The sequence below is a fragment of the Lepidochelys kempii genome, chromosome 9 (assembly GCF_965140285.1).
Source record: "Lepidochelys kempii isolate rLepKem1 chromosome 9, rLepKem1.hap1, whole genome shotgun sequence".
In the NCBI taxonomy this organism is placed as follows: Eukaryota; Metazoa; Chordata; order Testudines; family Cheloniidae; genus Lepidochelys; species Lepidochelys kempii.
In genome coordinates, this window is record NC_136388.1 from 60,840,192 (window position 1) to 60,863,976 (window position 23,785).

General features: G+C 51.8%; 1 protein-coding gene across 7 annotated transcripts in view; it reads left to right on the plus strand.

Moving 5' to 3' along the window:
• NHSL2 (NHS like 2) overlaps positions 1 to 23,785 on the plus strand; it is a 151,749-nt gene that overhangs the window by 98,879 nt on the left and 29,085 nt on the right. Inside the window, exon 1 of one of the 7 annotated variants that reach the window (XM_073360621.2) lies at positions 9,707 to 9,838. The exons of the other annotated variants lie outside the window; for them this stretch is intronic. The gene's annotated coding sequence lies outside the window, so the exon portion shown is untranslated. Of the gene's footprint in view, positions 1 to 9,706; positions 9,839 to 23,785 lie in introns of those variants that run through there. 7 annotated transcript variants of the gene reach the window in all.

Genomic DNA, 23,785 nt, shown 5'->3' on the forward strand with positions numbered 1-23,785 from the left:
TGCAGGCTGGACTGTTAGCCTGGTAACTCATTTAATGATAGCGATATCAGTGCAAGATCCCCTGGGTCTATGTTTGTGGTTGGTACCTCTAGCATGGCTTTAATCCTTAGCTGCAAGTGTGCGTGCAGAGACCCCCTTGTACACACATTTTGGGTTGTCTCTGGTGACATCTTCCATTTAACCATGTGGAGCCAAGTCCAGCTCTGATGCAAATGGCGGTGAAAATGGGTGTAAGTGCAAAACAAATGTCATTGAGTTGCCTGGGGCTGGGAGGGAGAATTGTGGGTGGGGGTTTGAAACACACAAGCTGTGGTATCTTTCACTGCCCCTGATACCTCCAGGCCCTTGTCTAAGCCACCCCTTCCCCGCCCTCCCCAACTTTGGGAGGGAGGAGGAGGCCCCATGGCATTGGCGACTGTAGCTTGTGCTGCTGCTGGACTTTGTATTGCCTGCCCATGGGGATGAGGAGGAGTAGCCTTTCAGTGAGGTGGGGTAGGATCTGAGCAGGAGACTGGGAGCGAGGAGTCTGGGCTGGCTCCCTGTGACACCTTGGCCTTGTTCTGCCATCAGTCTGTGCCTCAGTTTCCCCTGGGTAGCATTCAGATAGTGAGACTTGACTAAGGACTGTTTGTAAGGCACTTGCGGAGCCTCGGGCTAGGGAAGGGCCTGGGCTATTCTTTGCACACCATATTCCTCTGCCAGGAGGAGGGAGGGGGGAGTGGTCAGGCACTGAACTATACCTCCAGTTAAAGGCCTCCCTGTGACAGCCGTCCCTGAGTGACTGGCTTATTTTGAGCTGACCTGATAAGGAGAGGCCAGGGAAGGGGAAAGATGTGTGAGAAGGAGAGAGTGGTGCTGAGAGGTCACAGCAAGGGGCTGGGGGTTGCTGTGTCAGTGGGCTGAGCCTTGCTCTGTGGGCTCTTTGCCTAACTCTGGGGAGCTCTGAAGGTCAGGACTGTGTCAGTCAATCCAGGGCAGTTCCTTGCTGGCTCTGGCTGGGGTGGACAGGCAGGAGCTGAAGCAGGGGGCAGTAAGCACAGTAACAGGAGGCGTAGTGGGGGAAGCAGCAGCTCCAGTGGGGAGACTGCTGCCCTGCAAGTCTCAGACCTGGGGCCTGTCCCAGCCCTGCGCTGACTTGCGCTGTCTGTGGGTGACTGAGCCCCTCTCTCTGCCTGACTGCCCCTCTCTGTGAACTGTGGGTGACCAGGGCTGTCAGTCTGGCTCTAATTTAAAAGCAAACTGTCCCAGTCTGTTAGCATTTGTTCCTGGGCCTGGGGAGGGTTGGTCCTGCCAGCCCCTGCTCAGACCCAAGCAAGCCCAGCTCTTCTCTGTGACACTACCAGCTCCCAGGGACTCCCTCCCTGCTGGCTGGTCTGATGATGTCCCCTTTGTAAAGAAAGCAGCCAATCTCTTTCCTGGCAGAAAGGCTCACTATTAACCCTCTCCTCTCCCCGCACGCTCAGCGTGCTTTGCAAACATTAGGGCAGTGAGTCTTAGCTGTCCCTGGGAGATGGGAACACTGCGGCACAGAGATTGTCCCAGCCGGAGCCAGTGCCAGAGCGGGAGCATTGCTCCGGGGCCTAACTCACTGTAGCCCCAGAGCCACAGGAGGGTGTGGTGGGACACAGCCATGCTGAGCAGTGTGTTTTGTGTGTGTGTGTGTGGGGGGGATGTGGAATGGTTTGTGTGAGGGTGCTGACACACTAGAAATGATTCAGTTCTGCGGGGACCTGGTGGGTCGTTTGTTTTCAGTGTCCATCACCTGCAGACCGCGCTGCCCCTGGAGGGATGCTGTGCAGAAGGGCCACCTCAGCTGGGAGGGTAGAGTTATGGGAGGGGGAGCCTGACAACCGTGGGGCCACCTACAGTGGAAGGTTTGGGGGGTTTCTCACTGCCTTGTGCACCTGGTTTTCGTATCCCCTTGCTTTGCAGTTGTGATGGCAATCTGGATGGGGAATAAAGCTCGCTGTCTGGGCCAGCCACAGCTCTGACCTGACAAGGCCCCGCAGTGATCTCACCCCATCATAACATGGGATTCAGAGCCTCTTCAGCCACACAGACTCTATCCGTCTAGCCAGGGTGGTCTCCCAGGGTCAGGGCAGCTGTCACCACTGCTCAGCTGGGGTTAACAGAACTCTCCATCTCCGCTAGTGCTTTCCAGCCCCTGGGCCCCAGGCTGGGCTGAAGGATGGAATCCACAGCTGCTCTGGGTTGCAATCGGAGCGGAGCGTAGGGGAGGGTCTGTGAGCAGGGCTGCCGTGTGCCCGGGGGCTTGTAGCCAGCGTCAGCACGACAATCCAGGGTACTCTTCCCCTTTCTCGATGTGACTTCATCTGAGCACAGGCCCCAACATGCAATGTGCCCTCTTGAGCTAAGCACCAATGGCTGGATCTCACCTGCTGCAACTGTCCGCTTGGAGGCTGCTCCTCAGCAGGAAAGACAGGGCAGCTGCAGCCTGCTCCTCATATATCCATAGCTGTAACCGCGGCACTTCTGCTCCATGTGAGGGGCCACTGGGGTTACCAGCTGGAGACAGTTGAACTGGAAAAGCAGGGGGAAGGCAGCTTCCAGGGACACCTTTGAGGTGTGAATCCCCCTTCTACTAACACAAGAAATGCCCTATTTATTGCCAGCTTGTGGGGAGTCAGCTGCAGCCAGCAGAGAGGCTGCTGCTCTTATGGAAACACCCGACAGGATTGGATGGGCTGTATGGAAACCTGTTCCAGCCTCGGGGAGGACACGGAGCCACAGCATGCAAGCCTGGGAAACAGCCTCTGCCCTGGCATTCTAGTACACAGGTGCTCAGCTGTTAGTCCTATTGGCTGGCCCAGTCTGCAGGGCATGGGTGGATGGGCTGACACCCTTTCCCCTGCTGGGTCTGCTGCTGCTTACGGTGTCTGGGTTCCCATGCAGCCTCCCTTCCCATGTGGCTCCGCCAGCCACCTAGCGCACTGTGCCTGGTAGTGCTGTCTGAGGATCAGACCACCTTGGAGTGACGGCAGCCCAGCCCCAGGCCTAAGCCCTGCCCGGCTCCTGGGCTGAGCTGGCGGAAATGGCTCCTTTACTGCACAGGTTCCCACTGGGTTTCCATGGGAACGCAGAACTTGACGTAGTGCTGCAAAGTTGCTCTTCGACTGCGAACCGTAGAAGAGCCTGGCCCTGCTGCGGGAATGGGAACGAAATGGCCTGATGAGCCCTCGGGGCTGGCTGAGGCAGCTGATGGGGCTGTGGTATGGGGAGAAGGGGGCTCCTTGGTGCCAGGCATTGCAGGAGCTTCTGCACTCAGTTAAAAATGAAAGATCTTGCCACGTCCATGTTCCCAGGCAATATGGGCAACCCCTGAGCCTGTCACACACCCTATGAGGAGGGCAGCTCTGCCCTGCTGGCCTCAGAACCGATGGAAACCTGCAACTCTGGCTGGAGATGGCAAGCTAGAACATGTGACCCCTGGTGGCTCGCTGGATGAAGAGAAGGGGACAGCTGCAGATTACAGCTCCGTGATTCTCACACCCATCTGCACTGACTCACTCTTTCCTCTCCTGAGTTAATAACACTCGCAGTGAGGGAAGTGAGTTTGAGCGCTCCCATCTCCTTTCCCCCAGCTGGGGGTGTCTGCTCCTCTCAGTTTGGATGGTGAAACTAGAATCCTTGGTCCCACTGATTTTTCGCTCTCAGGCACAAGCCCAGGGCTGCAGGCTTTGTAAGGATCAACAGGACTTGAACCCAGGCCCACAGGGCTATTTGACAGCCCCCACTGCCACCTGGCACCTGCTATTACCGGGCTTCTCCTTGGGACCCTAGTGCAAAAAAGTTACATGCCACAGCAAGCTCAGCCTCAAGTGGTCTTAGCGATCCCTGATTGGCTCCTTGTCCCTGTATTGGCCCATGGGGTATACCAGAAAATGCCCAGGTAATATTGTTGATTCCTAGCTATCTGTTGCGATTGCCCTGCTTTTCCATTGCCAAGCTCCCTGACTCTGAACCTCAGCTCTGACTTGGAGCCTGGCTCCCAGGAGACCCCAGGACCCCCAACAGGGGCCCTGAGACCTGCTATTGCACCTCAGCCAGATTCCTGACTCTTGACTCTGGCTTGACCTGATAGTGCTCTGTCCCTGGCTTCAGTTACTGCCCTCAGTCCTGCCCCCCTTTGCCCAGGATCCCGACAGGCAGGGGTTTGTCTGGGTATTGAGAAAGTTTGCAACTTGCAGGGGGACAGTAGTGACCGCAGACAGAATTTTGTGGGAGATGGGGTTTGGGGAAGTTGGGTTTGAACAAACCCTGCGCTGCGGGGGAGATGTGCCATGGCCCAGCTCCATAGAGGTGTCGAGGTTCTTCCCTTCCACGCATATCAGTGGGATTTAGGAGCCTGAGCACCTCTGAGGATCTGGGCCCAGGTGACTTCTCCAGCTAATGTGAATTCCCTGCTCTGCCATGTGCCAGGCACTGCCTTCCCCTGCCTGATCCCTAATGAGAGGCATTGTCCCCCCATCTGTGTGATTGATTCGTTAACAGTTAGGCAGCACTGGGAAGGTGTTTTATTACTGACTAGCAATGACAGGCCCCTCCCCAGCATCAGCCGGGTGGAGAGAGTGCAGCTCCTGGGATGCTGGCCCATGGAGAGATAGCAGAGCTAGCCAATGAGTTCCATTCTCCGTAGCAAGCTCAGCTTTTCCCCGCAACCCTCTCTTTGGGCTCTGAACACAGCTGATGGGAGTGGGGCAAGCTCTCTACCGTCCCTGCAGGTCCTGGCGGGAGCTGAGCAGCACAGAGCCATAGCAGGGAGAATGGCCTGGAAAGGAGAGGATGGAGGCTGCCGAAGTTTCCAAGAAGCACAGAGACTCTTACAGCAGGGTGGGGCTCAGCTCTGCTCTTGGCCTGTCTCTGCTGGACATGGGGCTCCCCTGACCTGCAAAGGATACTATTGTCAGCGCCCCCTCTCCTGCACTCTGTGGAGTCAGGCCCAGCCTCCGTCTCAGGGGCTCTCATCCCTCACCACTGTTGGGTTCAGTCAGGCCTGAGCTTCATCGATTCCGAGGCCAGAAGAGACAAGTGTGATCATCTAGTCTGGCGTCTCAGGTTAGAGAACCTCCCTGAAATAATCCCTAGGGCAGATCGTTTAGACAAACAGCCAGTCTGGATTTAAAAATGGTCAGGGATGGAGAATCTATCACTGTGACCTCTGGTAAATTGTTCCAATGGCTAATTATTCTAATCGTTAAAATGTTTGCCTTATTTCCAGACTGAATTTGTCTAGCTTCAACTTCCAGTCACTGGATCATGTTAGACCAGGGGTCGGCAACGTTTCAGAAGTGGTGTGCCAAGTTTTCATTTATTCACTCTAATTTAAGGTTTCGCTTGCCAGTAATGCATTTTAACGTTTTTAGAAGGTCTCTCTCTATAAGTCTATATTATGTAACTAAACTAGTGTTGTATGTAAAGTAAACAAGGTTTTAAAAATATTTAAGAAGCTTCATTTAAAATTAAATTAAAATGCAGATCTTATCAGTTTAGTGCAGTGGTTCTTAACCTGGGGTGCACGCACGCCCTGGGGGGGCAAGATGCCCTTTCTGGGGGTGCAAGATATGCCAGATTTTTTTAGAAGGTAAATCATGGAAAACAAATTAAGCACAAGCACATAAGTACAACTACTTTGTTGCATCAAACCTATGTATTTATTAACATTATACATTTTTTAACGATTACTGTAACATACAAACAAAGTTTTTAAGTTTTCAAATTTTTACGCTAATTGTAGTGTAATTTTTGATAAGGGGCAAGAGAACATATTTTGAGAACTCCAGACCATCAGCGGGCTGAGCAGGGCCAGGTGTAGGGTATTAAATTGTTCCCCATAGGAATGTGCTACTTACAGTGTACTACTTAGGGTTGCCAGTCCTGATGCTCTGAGTGGCATGGTAAGGGGCCAGGGAATAGGGGTGGTTGGATAGGTGTGGGAGTCCCAGGGGGCCTGTCAGGGGTGTGGATAGCGGTCGAGGCAGTCAGGGGACAGGGAGCAGGGGGGCTTGGATGTGGGGGTGGATAGGGGTGAGGGGTCCAGGGAGGGGGAGGTCAGGAGACAAGGAGCCGGGGGGGGGGGAGTGGGGATTAGATGGGTGGAGGATTCTCAGGGGGGCAGTCGGGGCGGGAAGTGGGCCTGCTGTTTGGGGACACAGAGCCTTCCCTACCCTGGTGTACTAAATTTCTCCCTGTAGGAATGTGCTACTTACGGTGTACTACTTACAGCTGCCAGTCCTGGTGCTCTGCAAGTAGCACATTCCTACGGGGAGAAATTTAATACACTACACCTGCGGACAGAACCCCAGACCGGCAGCAGGCTGAGCAGCTCAGCCCGCTGCCGGTCTGGGGTTCTGGCCGCTGGCTCCTGCCAGCCGGAGTCCTGGCCGCCGGCCCCTCTCAGCCTGCTGCCGGTCTGGGGTTCTGTCTGCCGGCTCCTGCCAGCCGGAGTCCTGGCCGCCGGCCCCTCTCAGCCTGCTGCCGGTCTGGGGTTCTGTCCGCCGGCTCCTGCCAGCCGGAGTCCTGGCCGCTGGCCCCGCTGAGCCTGCTTTCTGCCGGGGTTCCGTTCACCCAGGCCGGCAGCGGGCTGAGCGGGGGCAGAGGCTGGGACCCTGGCTGGCAGCAGCGTGCAAGTAAAAATCGACTCACATACCACTGGTTGCTGACCCCTGTGTTAGTCCTTCCTCTGCTAGACTAAAGAGCCCATTATTAAATATTTGTTCCCCGTGTAGGTACTTAGACTATAATCAAGTCACCCCTTAACCTTCTCTTTATTAGACTCAAGGAGCTCAATCTATGTAGCTTATCTCTCTAAGGCAGGTTTTCTAATCCTTTAATCATTCTCAAGTCACTTCTCTGACCTCTCACCAATTGATCACCATCTTCTTGAGTTGTGGGCACCAGAACTGGATACAGGATTCCAGCAGTGCTCGCACCAGTGCCAATGCAGAGGTAAAATCACTTCTCTGCTCCTACTTGAGATTCCCCTGTTTATGCATCCCAGGATCTCATTGGCTCTTTTGGCCACAGCATCATATTGGGAGCTCATGTTCAGCTGATTGTCCACCACGACTCCCAAATCTTTTTCAGAGTCACTGTTTCCCAGGATAGCATCCCCATCTTGGAAATATCGCCGACATACCTTGTTCCTAAAGGTGTGCATTTACATTTAGCCACAGTAAAATACATATTATTGCTTGTGCCTCGCTTACCAAGTGATCCAGATTGCTCTGTATCAGTGACCAGTCCTCTTTGTTATTCACTGCTCTTCCAATTTTTGTGTCATCTGCAAACTTCATCAGTGATGATTTTATGTTTCTTCCAGGTCATTGATAAAAATGTTTAAAAGTTTAGGGCCTAGAACCGATTCCTGCAGGATCCCACTGGAAATACAGCCATCTGATGATGAATCCCTGTGTACAGTTACATTTGGAGACCTATCAGTTAGCCAAGTTTTAATCCATTTAATGTGTGACTTGGTAATTTTATATTCTAGTTTTTTAATTAAAATGTCTTGTGGTACCAAGTGAAATGCCTTACAGAAGTCTAAGTATATTACATCAACACCATTTCCTTTATCAACCAAACATGTATTCTCATAAAAAAAATCAAATTAGTTTGAAAGGATCTATTTTCCATAAATCCATTTTGATTGGCATTAATTATATTCTCCTCCTTTATGTCTTTATTAATCAAGTCTCATGTCAGCTACTCTATTATCTTGTCTGGGATTCATATCAGATTGACAGACCTATAATTACCCTGGTCATCCCATTTACTCTTTTAAAATATTGGTACAACATTAGCTTTCTTCCAGTCTTCTGGATCTGGAACTTCATTAGTGTTCTGAGACTTATTGAAAATCAATGTTAACAGTCCAGTGAGCTCATCAGCCAGCTCTTTTAAAACTCTTGGATGCAAGTTTTTTGGACCTGCCCATTTACAAATATCTAACTTTAGTATCTGCTGTTTAACACCCTGCAGAGATACTAGTGGAGTGGAAAGGGTGTTTATCATCGATGACTACATCATCTGTTTTTATTCCCAAATACTGAACAGAGATAAAAAGAAAAGGAGTACTTGTGGCACCTTAAAGATTAACAAATTTATTTGAGCATAAGCTTTCGTGAGCTACAGCTTACTTCATCGGATGCCTGTAGTGGAAAATACAGTGGGGAGATTTTATATACACCACAGAGAACATGAAACGCTCACCTTACCTGATCACTCTTGTTACAGTCTGTATGGTAACACCCATTGTTTCATGTTCTCTGTGTATATAAAATCTCCCCACTGTATTTTCCACTACATGCATCCGATGAAGTAAGCTGTAGCTCACGAAAGCTTATGCTCAAATAAATTTGTTAGTCTCTAAGGTGCCACAAGTACTCCTTTTCTTTTTATCTCTGTTCTGTTCTTGTCAACTGCTGGAAATGGCCCACCTTGATTATCACTACGAAAGGTTCTCCTCCCCCCCTACCCTCGCTCTCCTGCTGGTAATAGCTCACCTTACCTGATCACTCTCCTTACAGTGCGTATGGTAACACCCATTGTTTCATGTTCTCTGTGTGTATAAAATCTCCCCATTGTATTTTCCACTACATGCATCCGATGAAGTGAGCTGTAGCTCACGAAAGCTTATGCTCAAATAAATTTGTTAATCTTTAAGGTGCCACAAGTACTCCTTTTCTTTTTGCGGATACAAACTAACACGGCTGCTACTCTGAAACAGAACAGAGATATTTACTGAACATTTCTGCCATTTCTATTGTTAGGATTCTTTTTCTTCCTAATATATTTTTTAAAAACCCCTCCTTCTTATTATCATTAACTCTGCTGGCCATAGATTTCTCCTTGTGGCCCTTTGCTTCCCTCATCGATTTTCTACAGTTCCTAGCTTCTGACTGCTGTTCATTACTATCAATTTTCCCTTTCTTCCTTTTGTTTATATACAGTTTTTATGGCTGTTTTCACTTTCTGTCTAAACCAGATCAATTTTTTTAACCCATATGGAAAACTTCTCAAATTGTGGGATTGTGGCTTTTTGGGCGAATAGTAAAGAATTCTTAAACAATTCCGAATTATCATTCACATTTTTCTGATTAACTTCTTCCTCGCAGTTGACTTGTCTTATAATTGTTTTCAGCTTTGTGAAATTGCCCCTTTTAAAGCACCGACTATATGTATCACTGGTCTGGAATTTATTCTGTTTACACATTGCAAATGTGATCACATCACTTGTACCTCAGTTACCGTTAACTTTTAGTTCTGTGATCAATTCCAGTCTGCAGTCTGTATTCAAATTCTCCCATGTTGGATGCACCCTATGGAGGTAGAAAATAGGAAATGGCTGCTGGCTGTGGCGTTTCAGCACCTCCTGCCCTATCTCCAGCTGCGCTGCCCCTTCTAATTGTCACACCCTGCAGAGTGAGGGGGGCCGTCCAAATCCAAGCGGAGGAATGGATGGGAGCTGCCACCACAGTGGGAGACAGCCCTGAGCCCTGTCCTGCTTAAAAGGATGGGGTCAGCAGGGTGGGGCTAAGGAGACAGTTGCAAGCCTGTTTTGCTAATGCTGCAGCTGTCGGATGCCTCCCTGCATCCTGTGCAGCGCCCCACTTCCCCCTTCTCCTTGCACAAGAAGGGCCGTGGCTCAGCACTGCGGTTTGCACACATGACCAGAACTGGTCGGTTGGATCAGGCTGAGGGTGGGGCTGGAGGGCGCCCACTGCCCTGCAGCACTTGCCGCCCCTGCTCCAGAGTCGCCCAGAGTGACTAGAGCTCGCAGCGAGTCCAAGACTGAGCGGGATCAGGGGCCAGTGGACACGTAAGCAATATGCCTAGCACTCTCACACCCTGCTCCCTATGGCGGAGGGTGGTTGCTTTCATGTCCCAGCTGTGGTGGCTGCAGCTGCCTTGTTTGTGTCTAGATGTTTGAAGGTAACGGGGTCCCAAGAGGGCATGGAAGGTGGATACCCCTGGCAGCTGGCAGGGAGCTCTGCAGGTTCAAGCAGTGCCAGGCTGCTGCTCTCGGCCAATGAGGAGTTCATTTCTGGAATACGGTCCTATGTCTGGGCACTGGTAAATGCTGGTTCCCGGCCCATAGGCCAGTGTCACTGATTTAGGCTCCCTGTGGTCAGCCTGGGTCATCAGTGTGCCTAGCTGCAGAGAGCTTAGCGCAGAATGACTGGGCGTTGCCAGCCTGGGGGGTGCCCTGGGCCAGGAATGTACTGCCAGTCTGCCACTGCTCTCCCTTTGTTCCATGTGAGCTCCCAGCCCCCTGCCTCAACCTCAGCACGCTCTCTGCAACCCCTGCCCAGGGGGCGTTTTTTTGGAACACCCTGCTTGCCTAGATTTGCTGGAGAAAACTGTAAGTAATGCTGTGTCACTGGGGGAATGTAAGACAACACTTCCATCTGTGTTCAGATTGCAGGGAGCCAGGCTTCGGCTAGTCTGTGCCGACTGGGAGGAGAGGCAGAGGCATGGGCTCTCTGTCCCCAGGATGGCATTTGATGCTGCTGCCACCACCCCTCTCAAAGCTGCCACAGGTGCCAGGGCCGCAACCCTGGACTCCACCCCATTCTGTGTCCCACTTGCTTGAATTAAACCCACTCTTCAGGCTCCTAGAGGGTGGGGTTTCTGTTGTGATGCTGAAGCAAACCAGTCACATCAGACAGCATTTCCCATGCCCAGCCTTGAGCATGACCTGAACCACAAGGGACGACTTGGGTGGAGCCCAACAGGGCGGGTTAAGCAGGAGAGCCACCCAGAGATCCCCCAGAGGGGCTGGTTGCAGGGATTTGCCTTGCACAGTGACCACTGGGGCATACCAAAGAACAGCAGGCAGGGCTCAGCACCACTGCTGCCGGGCAACCTGGGAAAGCCGGAGCCAGTGGCATTTAGAGTGATGGTAGCTATATGGTTAAGCTAGCAAGCAGGGCAGCTGGGCCCATGCTCTGACGTGCTGCTGGGGCACTCGCTGACCGGTAGAGACACGTGCCTAGGTGTGATCCGTCCAGCAGAGGCAGGGAGCACATACACGCTTGTCAGTGCACGGCTAGCACAATCAGGGCCAGGTCCATGTTAGTGCTGCGCACACACCAGCCAGCATGCCTGGGGCTATAGTGCATCCCCTCGCAAAGTACCTGCAGCCCTTTCCCCCTGACCCACCAGGAGCCACTGTTCACCTGCCTGTGGGCTGCAACCTGCCTCCAAAGGGTTTGATCCCCCTCTGCACTGCAGCAGCTTCACACATGCCCAGCGCCCAGCCGTGCTGCTGGCCCAGCGGGAGAACATGGCAGCCCTACCTCTGCTTCACTCCGTTGCTGGGAGCAGCACTGCACAGACACACACCGCTCCTCACAAACCTGCGGGCGATGCTCCGTGAGTCTCCTCTTCCTCACCCTGAGATAGTTCAGTTTCCAGAGTGGGACCCCACAAGCTGGCACTGACCAAAGAAGGAAAATGCCTATGTGACGAAGTGGGACTGTTCTTAATGTTTCCTCTGAATAGTGTGGGGGTGCCTCAGTTTCCCCTATGCAGTTCTTAAGTATCTGGGGGTGGGATATGGGTGTATGATCATTGCAGAGCCCTAGCAGGCAGGTGTGTGCAGGGGTCTGGACACAGAGAATGGGCTACACCCTGTTTCCTGGCAACTGATGGCCTAGGCCCTTCCTCCCTGCAAGGTGAGAGCTAAAGGGCTGGAGAACAAAGGAATCAGGTGACCTCCTGGCCTGGGAAAGGGGAAAGCCCAGAGGAGGAGGGGCTGGAGGGAGTTTCAGTTTGGGGCTGGCTGGGACATGGAGTGAAGTGCAGACGTGGTTGTCTGGCTTATTGCCCCCCAAAATGGACCCAGCTGAGGGGTCCTGTTCTCTGCACCTACAAGCTCTGTTTTAGACCATGTTCCTGTCGTCTAATAAACCTCTGTTTTACTGGCTGGCTGAGAGTCACGTCTGACTGCGGAGTTGGGGTGCAGGACCCTCTGGCTTCCCCAGGAGTCCCGCCTGAGTGGACTCGCTGTGGGAAGCGCACGGAGGGGCAGAGGATGCTGAATGCTCTGAGGTCAGACCCAGGAAGGTGGAAGCTGTGTGAGCTGTGTGTCCTGCAGACAGTCTGCTCACAGAAAGGAGACTTCCCCAGAGTCCTGCCTGGCTTCGTAGGGAGCAGTTCCAGAGCATCGCCCGGGGACTCCGTGACAGCCTACCAAGTACTTTCACAGAAACTTACTGCTCCCTGGCACCTTACCCTGCATGCTGTGGGCACTAGCTCTCCCACTGGAGTGACAGGCTGTGGGGCCGGTTAGGGGATGCAAGATCAGGTGCTATGGGGCAGACAGTGAGTGCAGGAGTGGGCGCCAGGGGGGCAGGCAGGTAGTTAGTGCAGGAGTGGGGGGCGGCCGGGTGGGGAGCGGAGGAGTGGGCGCTAAGAGGGGCGGGCAGTTAGTGCAGGAGCGTGCACCAGGGGGCCACCTGGCAGTGCAGGAGCAAATTAATGGGGTTTGGTCACAGATGTGTCAGCAGTTTCCATCATCGCTGGCAGGCAGCTCTGGTTTTGCCCCAAGTGGATGTTTGCAGGGCTACGCCCTTGCCAGGGGTGGTTCTGGCCTCAGCGCGATGCTCTATGGATACCTTGACAGTCCCAGGAGCCGTCCCCGACAGAGGCTCAGCCCTGTACACCAGCCCTCTGCCACATGAGCGGAAGGGATTTCCTGTTAGGTGGTGCCTCCACACATCTTGTCCTCTCGCCACAGTACTGAGAGGGCAGCCTCGCATGCTGCCCAGAGCCAGTAGCTCACTGTGTAAGGCAGACAGTCTCTATGTGTCCCGTGAGAAACCATGTTCCTGGCAGGGGGCCCATATTGAACTATACAGAGCACGTTCTGCCCTTCCCACGCTGCCCCCGGGCAAAGACTCATGACACGAAATCCGGGTCGCCCAACTCTGCTCTGCAAGGCAGCCCAGTACACCTGTGGCAAGAGCACTCACTCTCCCGCGCAGGTCTCATGGACACGTCCCGGCTGGGGAAAGGCCATTCTGCTCCATGTTTTTCGGGCACACGTGTGCACGCACACAGGCATATTGACACATGCACACACATGTCTCCATGCGCACGTGTGTGCACATGTGCGTGCACACATGCATGCACACACACGTACACCTACATGTGCACCCATCTCTCTGTTGATATGGAAACGAGTCAAATTATTTAAAGAATAAAAAGTCGTCTGCTAAATGCCGTCGTCATGGGAACATGAATTGTGGCAGTAGCTAGGCACAGGAGATGGCATGTTGCTCTTTGATCCCAAGTTTTGTACAAACTCCATGGCTCAGCAAAACCCCCAGGGAGGTGGGAGGGACGGGGTGGCCTGGTAGGGACGAGGGGAGGAAGGCCCGGGGCGACCTGGATGGTCTCTGGAGCACAGAGCTTCTGATGCTGATTCTCATGTCCACTGTGCCCAGTGCTGGTATGGCAGTGCTTTGAGGACATGCTCCCACCCTGCTGTGAGTCCTGTGCCCCTGGGGAGCAGGAATATAGCCCAGCTGAAGCACCTGCATATATGACAGAAATGACCCACGCACTTGCTCCCAGTGTCAGCCCAGCCCCCCTTCAACCCCCAACTCCAGTGGGCGCTGAGGCGGGTGTTAGTGATGTCAAATGCTGGGGGAGGATGAACTATACAAATCAGTAAAAAGAACAGGAGGACTTGTGGCACCTTAGAGACTAACCAATTTATTTGAGCATAAGCTTTCGTGAGCTACAGCTCACTTCATCGGATGCATATCAGTGCAACCTGTGGGTCTGTGCGTCAGGGTGTGCGCATACACCTGTATGGGTGTATGGTTCTGTGCATCTGTTTCTGGGTGTGTTCCTGTCTCTGTGTCTCCCTGTTTGTGTGTGTGTGTGTGTGTCCCTGTCTCTGACTGTCTGTCCCGTCTTAGGTGTGTGTGTGTGTGTGTATTTGTCCCTCTCTCTGGGTGTGTCCTTGTCTCTTAGGTGTCTCTGTCTTTGCATGTCCCTGTTTGTGTGTCTGACCCTGGCCAGGCCTGGGTGTCCCCGCAGTCAAGCAGAATACCACTTTTGTGAAAACCATGCCCAGGCCAGCAGCTCAAGGTGCCACTCTCTCTCCCAGCAAAGGGGTATGGGAGGCGCTGGGCGCTCAGAGGAGGAGGTTCCTCACATTGCTCTCTAGCAACAGGGTGGCCAGGCTGTGGAGGAACCGTGCCCTGTCTAGACTAGTCGAGTCAAAAAATGGTCACTGCAGGTTGTGGCTCTGGGTGAAGGGAATTAGCAGGGGGAATGTGGAGGAGGGGGTTCTGAGACTGAGGGACCCAAGGGTTCCAGCGTTGGGGTTCATCCATTGTAGAAACAGGGCCAGCACTCCTGGAGTTTGGGTGCACCCCAGTCCTCATGGGGCTGACACACACCTGAGCAGAGGGGCAAGGGGGGCCGGCACTGACAGAGCAGGGTTGGGCCGATTGGGTTTTATCCATCTCAGTGTCCAGAAGCCATTCTGCCTCCCACTGGGTGCCCAGCCTGGGGGAGCAGGGCCTGGGCCGTACAATAGCACCAGTAGCCATTCTCTGGAACTGCCTCCCACAAATGAGTTCTGCCCCACAGCAGCCACTTGTGGAATTGCTTTTCCTCATTTCCTCTCCAGAAGCCTCCCATGGGGTGTGCCCTCACCCCGCTGTTGCGTTCCGCCCAAGAGGCGGGCCCGAGAGGCGGCTGCCTTTCATCTGTGGGGACAGTGACATGATCACCTCATTGGAGTGAGGCTGTAATTCTGCACCTCACTCTGAGGCCTGCGGAGGGTGCGCTGTCAGTCTGTGAATAGGACTGGCGGACTCTCTTCCCCATTGTCATTGGCACTAATTAGGGTCAGGCGTGTGGGGCGGGGAAGGGCTCCCCAACAGGCAGCACAAAGCAGTAGGCTGCCTAATTCTGCTTGCAGTCAGGTGGCTGCATCTGAACTCATTGGTTTCGGGTCAGGGAGTCTGGAAAATACTGGCAGGGTGGGAGCTGGGGTGGGCTGGGTTAGTGACAGGGACCGGCTGGGTCTGCTGAGGTCACGGGGGAAAGTGAGACCATCTGTCCTCCTTCAGGCTTGCTTTAGAGGCCACTTGGGGCGTTCCCATCTCCCTGCTGTGTCAGGCCTGCGTCCTTCTAGGGCTACTGCAAAGTCCTTGGCAGTGGGGAGGGGACTTGCTCTGCACTGTTCTCATGGCCCCTGCCAGCACCGCATCCCTAGAGTCAGTAACTCATGTGAGCTTGGCTGCCATGTGGCTCACTGCAGAGTTCTCTAGCTGTTGTCACCGTTGAGCAGCATGTTTCAGGGGAAGGGTTAGTGGTAGGAGTTCTGCTTTCTGACGGGGAGGGGTTTCCTGCATTCCATGGCACCCAACCCTCCCGCTGCCACCTCTGGGACATTGGCTAGGAGTGATGCAGGACCCGGGCCTAGGTTTAGAGAAGAACCCAGGTCAGGTGCTGAACCAGACGCTGCAAACAGGCAGGCCTGATCCTGTGATGTGCGAATACCTCTCCGACAGGGGTCTGAGCACCCCCAGCTCCCACTGACATCAGTGGGAGCTGAAGGTGCTCAGCACTCACAGGATCAGCCCCTCTGGGATGCTCTTCTTGGATAGTTTTCCAGACTTCTTGCTCCTGCTCAGCAAGGTGTGGGTGGCTGGTAGGACAGGGAACAGGCGCACCCAGGACTGCTGCATCCCAGCTAGTGCAGGCTGGGAGCTGGACAGCCAGTGAGCCCCGCAGGTGTGTCTGTGTCCAGCAGCCCCCAGACAGCGCTCCCTTTCTCTTCACTGAAGCCCGCCCCTGCTCTACCACGAGGATGCTCCGCGTTGGATGGAGGTTTCGGAAAGCCTGATACCTCTGCGGTGGGGGAGATGCAGGACAGTCCCTGAGGAGGGAACTGGCTCCCAGAGGTGCAGAGGCTCATGACAATGGAACATAAGAAGGGGAAGGGGTGGGGGAATAAACGCAGGAATTTCGGTTTCCAAGGGTGCTGCGGTTTGGGGCAGTTTCCTGCCACTTCCTATTTTATCAAAAGCACCTTCTACCCCCTACCTAGGCCAATCTACATGTGTCTGGCCCCTGTAGGCTCCCTCCACATGGCGGGAGAGCTGGCTTGGGAGCTGCTAAGTATTGCTTGGAGATGGGCTCAGAACTGCCAACCCCAAGTGTGCAAAAACCACGAGTCAGGGCCCCCAGCTCCCAAGATTGGCTTAAAAGTCAGCAGATTTTAACAATAATCAAGGCTGGGTTTTTGTATTGGCCTTCCGATGTCAGACCCGAATGGGGTTCTGTGCAGCCAGAGCGCTAGGAATGTACCCTTCTTAGTGCAACTGAGATTCTCACCTAATCACAGGACTCCCGGAGCTGTGGCTTTCATTAAATACCAAATCCTGCGAGCCGTGTGATAAGATTGTGAGAGGTGGTCATGCTGCTGAACTGATCAGAAACCAGGGTGCAGTGGGGCAGTGGATGTGGACTTTTGTTCTGGCCCATTCTGGAGATAGTGAGCCTGGCCCAGTGTTTGGATTTAGCTCAGAATTCAAGCATGCCCAGTTCTGGCGTTTGTGTTTGGGCCCATCGTTTACATTCTGCCGCACCACAACTGAAAGTCCTATAGGAAAAGGGGAAGAGTCAATGGAGACTACACCAAATATGAGCCCCAGGAGGATACAGGATGGGTTGAAGAGGATTACAAGGGAGAATAGGAATGGAAAGAATTTGCAGCCAGAGGGAACAGGGGATAGAATCGGAGAATCGCATGTCTCCAGAAAAGGCAGGTCCACGTGATCGGGGACTCCTTACTGAGAAGAATAGACAGGCCTGTAACCAGAGCTGATCCAGAGAATAGAAGGGTGTGCTGTCTTCCAGGTGCTTAGATATGGGATGTGGACCTGAGGTTGAAAAGGATCCTAAAGGGAGCGGGAAAGAATCCACTGATTGTCTTTCATGTGGGAACAAATGATACCGGTAGATTCTCGCTGGAACGGATCAAGGGAGACTATGCCAGGCTGGGGACGCTTAAGGAAATCGAGACACAGGTGATCTTCAGTGGGATTCTGCCTGTTCCTAGAAAAGGACAACAAAGGTGTGACAAGATTATGACTATCAACAGATGGCTCAGGCAGTGGTGCTATAAGGAGGGCTTTGGGATGTATGGCCATTGGGAGGCATTCATGGACAGAGGACAGTTTTCTCAGGATGGACTTCATCTGAGTAGGGAAGGAAATAGACTTCTAGGATGGAGGCTGGCACAACTGATTAAGAGAGCTTTAAACTAGGAATTTGGGGGAGATGGCTGGGAGATGTCCAGGTAATCTCCTCGCCGGATTTTAGCACTGAGAGGGAAGAAAACAAAGTAAGAAGGGATACAGCCGTGGGTAGGAGAATGGCCATAAGGAGGAAGGGCAGTGTGGATACCAGTCTAATAGGTGATACTGGTGATAGAATGTCTGTGTGTAAATCGAGTGAAGAATGTGAGCGAGGCCAAACAGCAAAATGAAGATGTTTGTACCCCAGTGCGAGGAGCCTCGGTAACAAAATGGAGGAACTCGAGCTACTGGTGCAGGAAGTGAAACCAGGTATTCTAGGGATAACAGAACCATGGTGGAGTAGTCGTCATGACTGGAGTTCAGGTGTGGAAGGGGATGTGCTGTTTAGGAAAGACAGAAATGAAGGCAAAGGTGGCGGAGTAGCACTGTATATCAATGATGAGGTAGACTGTAAAGAAATAAGAAGCGATGGAATGGATAAGACCGAGTCTGTCTGGGCAAAAATCACAATGGGGAAGAAAACTACTAGAGCCTCCCCTGGGATAGTGCTTGGGGTGAGCTGTAGACCGCCGGGATCTGATTTGGGTATGGATAGAGCCCTCTTTAATGTGTTTAATGCAGTAAATACTAATGGGAACTGCGTGATCATGGGAGACTTTAACTTCCCAAATATAGGCTGGAGGACAAGTGCTAGTAATAATAATAGGGCTCAGATTTTCCTGGATGCGATAGCTGATGGATTCCTTCACCAAGTAGTTGCTGAACGGACTAGAGAGGATGCCATTTGAGATTTGGTTTTGGTGAATAGTGAGGACCTCATAGAAGAAATAGTTGTAGGTGACAACCTTGGTTCAAGTGATCATGAGCTAATTCAGTTCAAACTGAACGGAAGGATTAACAAAAATAAATCGGCGACTAGAGTTTTTGATTTCAAAAGGGCTGACTTTCAAAAATTAAGGAAGTTAATTAGGGAAGTGGATTGGACTGAAGAACTTATGGATCTAAAGGCAGAGGAGGCCTGGGATTACTTCAAGTCAAAGCTGCAGAAGCTATCAGAAGCCTGCATCCCAAGAAAGGGGAAAAAACTCATAGGCAGGAGTTGTAGACCAAGCTGGATGAGCAAGCATCTCAGAGAGGTGATTAAGAAAAAGAAAGCCTACAGGGAGTGGAAGATGGGAAGGATCAGCAAGGAAAGCTACCTTATTGAGGTCAGAACATGCAGGGATAAAGTGAGAAAGGCTAAAAGTCAAGTAGAGTTGGACCTTGCAAAGGGAATTAAAACCAATAGTAAAAGGTTCTACAGCCATATAAATAATAAGAAAACAAAGAAAGAAGAAGTGGGACCACTAAACACTGAGGATGGAGTGGAGGTTAAGGATAATCTAGGTATGGCCCAATATCTAAACAAATACTTTGCCTCAGTCTTTAATGAGGATCTTAGGGATAATGGTAGCATGACAAATGGGAATGAGGATATGGAGGTAGATATTACCATATCTGAGGTAGAAGCAAAACTCGAACAGCTTAATGGGACTAAATCGGGGGGCCCAGATAATCTTCATCCAAGAATATTAAAGGAATTGGCACATGAAATTGCAAGCCCATTAGCAAGAATTTTTAATGAACCTGTAAACTCAGGGATTGTACCATATGACTGGAGAATTGCTAGCATAATTCCTATTTTTAAGAAAGGGGGAAAAAAGTGATCCGGGTAACTACAGGCCTGTTAGTTTGACACCTGTAGTATGCAAGGTCTTGGAAAAAATTTTGAAGGAGAAAGTAGTTAAGGACATTGAGGTCAATGGTAAATGGGACAAAATACAACATGGTTTTACAAAAGGTAGATCGTGCCAAACCAACCTGATCCCCTTTTTTGAGAAAAGAAAAGGAGGACTTTTGTGGCACCTTAGAGACTAACAAATTTATTTGAGCATAAGCTTTCGTGAGCTACAGCTCACTTCATCGGAGGCATGCAGTGGAAAATACAGTGGGTAGATTTATATACACAGAGAACATGAAACAATGGGTGTTACCGTACACACTGTAAGGTACACAACAGAACCACTAACCCAGGAACCTATCCTTGCAACAAAGCCTGTTGCCGACTATGTCCACATATCTATTCAGGGGACACCATCATAGGACCTAATCACATCAGCCACACTATCAGAGGCTCGTTCACCTGCACATCTACCAATGTGATATATGCCATCATGTGCCAGCAATGCCCCTCTGCCAAGTACATTGGCCAAACTGGACAGTTTCTACGTAAAAGAATCAATGGACACAAATCAGACGTCAAGAATTACAATATTCAAAAACCGGTCGGAGAACACGTCAATCTCTTTGGTCGCTCGATTACAGACCTAAAAGTGGCAATTCTTCAACAAAAAACTTCAAAAACAGACTCCAACGAGAGACTGCTGAATTGGAATTAATTTGCAAACTGGATACAATTATCTTAGGCTTGAATAAAGACTGGGAGTGGATGGGTCATTACACAAAGTAAAACTATTTCCCCATGTTTATTCCCCACCCCCACCCCCGCTCTCCTGCTGGTAATAGCTCACCTTACCTGATCACTCTCCTTACAGTGTGTATGGTAACACCCATTGTTTCATGTTCTCTGTGTATATAAATCTACCCACTGTATTTTCCACTGCATGCATCCGATGAAGTGAGCTGTAGCTCACGAAAGCTTATGCTCAAATAAATTTGTTAGTCTCTAAGGTGCCACAAGTACTCCTTTTCTTTTTGCGGATACAGGCTAATATGGCTGCTACTCTGAGACCTGTCATTCTTTGAGAAAGAAACAGATTTTTTAGACAAAGGAAACGCAGTGGATCTAATTTACCTAGATTTCCATAAGGTGTTTGATATGGTGCCACATGGGGAATTGTTAGTTAAATTGGAAAAGATGGGGATCAATATGAAAATTGAAAGGTGGATAAGGAATTGGTTAAAAGGGAGGCTACAGCGGGTCATACTGAAAGGTGAACGGTCAGACTAGAGGGAGGTTACTAATGGAGTTCGTCAGGGATCAGTTTTGGGACCAATCTTATTTAATCTTTTTATTACTGACCTCGGCACAAAAAGTGGGAGCGTGCTAATAAAGTTTGCGGATGATACAAAGCTGGGAGGTATTACCAATTTAGAGAAGGACCGGGATATCATACAGGACGATCTGGATGACCTTGTAAACTGGAGTAATAGTAATAGGATGAAATGTAATAGTTAGAAGTGTAAGGTCATGCATTTAAGGATTAATAACAAGAATTTTAGTTCTAAGCTGGGGATGCATCAATTAGAAGTAACGGAGGAGGAAAAGGACCTTGGAGTATTGGTTGACCACAGGATGACTATGAGCCGCCAATGTGATATGGCCGTGAAAAAAGCTAATGTGGTCTTGGGATGCATCAGGCGAGGTATTTCCAGTAGCGATAAGGAGGTGTTAGGCACTGATGAGACCTCACCTGGAATACTGTGTGCAATTCTGGTCTCCCATGTTTAAGAAGGATGAATTCAAACTGGAACAGGTACAGAGAAGGGCTACTAGGATGATCCGGGGAATGGAAAACCTGTCTTATGAAAGGAGACTCAAGGAGCTTGGCTTGTTTAGCCTAACCAACAGGAGGTTGAGGGGAGATATGATTGCTCTCTATAAATATATCAGAGGGATAAATACCAGAGAGGGAGAGGAATTATTGAAGCTCAGTACCAATGTGGACACAAGAACAAATGGATATAAACTGACCATCGGGAAGTTTAGACTTGAAATTAGATGAAGGTTTCTAACCATCAGAGGAGTGAAGTTCTGGAACAGCCTTCCAAGGGAAGGGGGGCAAAAGACCTATCTGGCTTCAAGATTAAACTCGATAAGTTTATGGAGGAGGTGGTATGATGGGATAACATGATTTTGGCAATTAATTGATCTTTAATTATTCATGGTAAATAGGCCCAATGGCCTGTGATGGGATGTTAGATGGGGTGGGATCTGAGTTACTACAGAGAATTCTTTCCTGGGTATCTGGCTGGTGAATCTTGTCCACATGCTCAGGGTTCAGCTGATCGCCATATTTGGGGTTGGGAAGGAATTTTCCTCCAGGACAGATTGGAAGAGGCCCTGGGGGTTTTTCGCCTTCCTCTGTAGCATGGGTCACCGGTCACTTGCTGGAGGATTCTCTGCACCTTGATGTCTTTAAACCATGATTTGAGGACTTCAATAGCTCAGACATAGGTGAGAGATTTATTGCAGGAGTGGATGGGTGAGATTCTGTGGCCTGCATAGTGCAGGAGGTCAGACTAGATTATCATAATGGTCCCTTCTGACTTTAATATCTATGAATCTATCTATATCCATGAATCTATGAAAGGTGGGGCCTGCTTTCTGCATCAGCTGGCCCTGGACTTGCCCTGCTCTCTCCTGGCCCATGCCCGAGGCTGGCAGGGCAGCATGATGAGCATGGCTTTGGTTTGGTTTGTTTAATGCTCACTTGGGTGTCTGTGCCATTAAGACGACAGTGCCCTGGTTAACTCAGCAGCAGAGCAGGTGCCCAGACAGCCAGTGACTCGTTAAATGCCCAGCTTTACCCTCAGCTAAGTGGTCTGACATGGAATGGGAGGGGAATTGTCTGGGCCCTGCTGCCGTGGGCTGTGTGCGGGCTGTAGGGGACTGCCAGGGGCTCCCAAGCATCCCTTACCTCGGTTGTGTATGCAACCCTGGCTTGCTAATGCAGCTTTGGCTTCTTTTCCCCCTTGCCTCCTAGTTCTTGTGGGTTACACGGGGAAGTGAGGCCAGCGCGTGGCATCCAGACCCAGCTGCCCCTGTGCTGCTGTCAGGAGCCCTGCATCCCTTGGGCATCCCACGGCAGCCAGCCCTAGGGTAGACAAGGCCTTAGGGAGCAGAGCCTTGCCGAAGGGGCTCGTTTGTGGGAGACACTTACACACACATGCAAATCGTGGATGTGTGTGTGTTTGTGCATACCTGTGTGTGTGTACCTCTGTGTGAATGTGTGTGTATACCTCTGAGTGAGTGGGTGTCTGAGTGGGTGTGTATACCCATGTGTGCATGTGTGTACCTCTGTAAATGTGTATGTATACCTGTGTGTCTGTACACTTGTGTGTGTAAATACGTCTTGGTGTGTGTATATCTGTGTGAACGGGTGTGTGCATGCCGTGTGTGTGTGTGTATGCCGGGTGTGTGTGTGTGAATACATGTCTCTGGGTGTGTGTATACCTCTGTGTGAATGGGGGTGTGTGTACCTGTGTGCACTTGTACACGCAAGTGTGTTCTGTGCATGCATTTCCATGTGCACGTGTCTCAGGACAGGCCTGTCGTGTGCGTGTGTGCAGGGTACATTGTGTGGAGGTGCGTGTAGTGAAGATCTGAGGGCAAAGGAAGGGTCCTTGGAGACTGTCCTGTTCCCCTTCAGGCCTCCCAAGGCCAGCTCTGTGCCCTGGCCCGGGTGCGGTGCATTGTGGGTAGGAACAATACCCTTTTCCTCCTGCTCTGGGCTGGGCAGGGTGCAGACCAGGCCATTTCCAGGTGGCCTCGTGTGACCCTGCTTGCGGCTGTGAGCGTCTGGGCAGGGCAGGGCATGTTGCTCAATGCGCCAGTGGCACGGCGGCTGTAAAGAGGCTGGGTGGTCATTAGGGGAGCCGTGCATGGCAGCCTGGTGCTGGGCTTCCTGCAGTGATAATGAGCCAGGAGCCCTCCCACAACAGCTGGCACCGTGCCTCTGCCCCTCAGAGCTCAGAGCCCACGCAGAGCAGGAAGAGAGCAGCCAGGAGCAGCTCCCAGCTGAGGGACTCAGCATCCTTGGACCAGGCTGGGAGAGGGGGAAGGGGACCCCCAGATACATGTGTCAGCCCCCAGCGCCCCCCAAAGTCAGGGTGCTGGGAGACAGAGACCAGCCACAAAGTCTGGCTGTGGATCCAAACGCTCTCAGAACACAGGGGGCCAGTGCAGGCCCTGAACCACAGGGGCTCCCAGGGTGGGGTGGGGGATCGGTCTCCCAGGCTCAATGCATTGGGCTCCACTTCGGCTGTCTCTGTGCAATCGGACTGGGATCAGGGCAGCCGGCAGCCACCGCGGGCCTCGGCTGAGCTGGGGTGTAACTCAGGCAGGTGACACGAACCCACCTTGAGGTGTGCTGAGTGTGGCAGTGTTCATACCCGCCCTTCCTGTCAGTGCAGAGCCCCCGCCTCTTCCCCACCTCCCACCCCCCCAAGCGAGCGCACAGAGATGTGATGGCCCAGGAGCCGTGGGGCAGCCTCATGCTGCAGAGCTGGGGTGGTCTCCACAGAGCCTGTCTTGGAGAGATGTGCTGGGTTGTGGTAGGTCAGGGGCCACGTTTGCAGAGAGGCTGTGATCTGCACACCTGGCACATGGTGCAGACAGGTCTGGGTTTACCTGGCAGAGGATGCAGGAGGGGGGTGTGGATGCCTGGCAGAGGGGCCTGGGCATACCTGGCAGA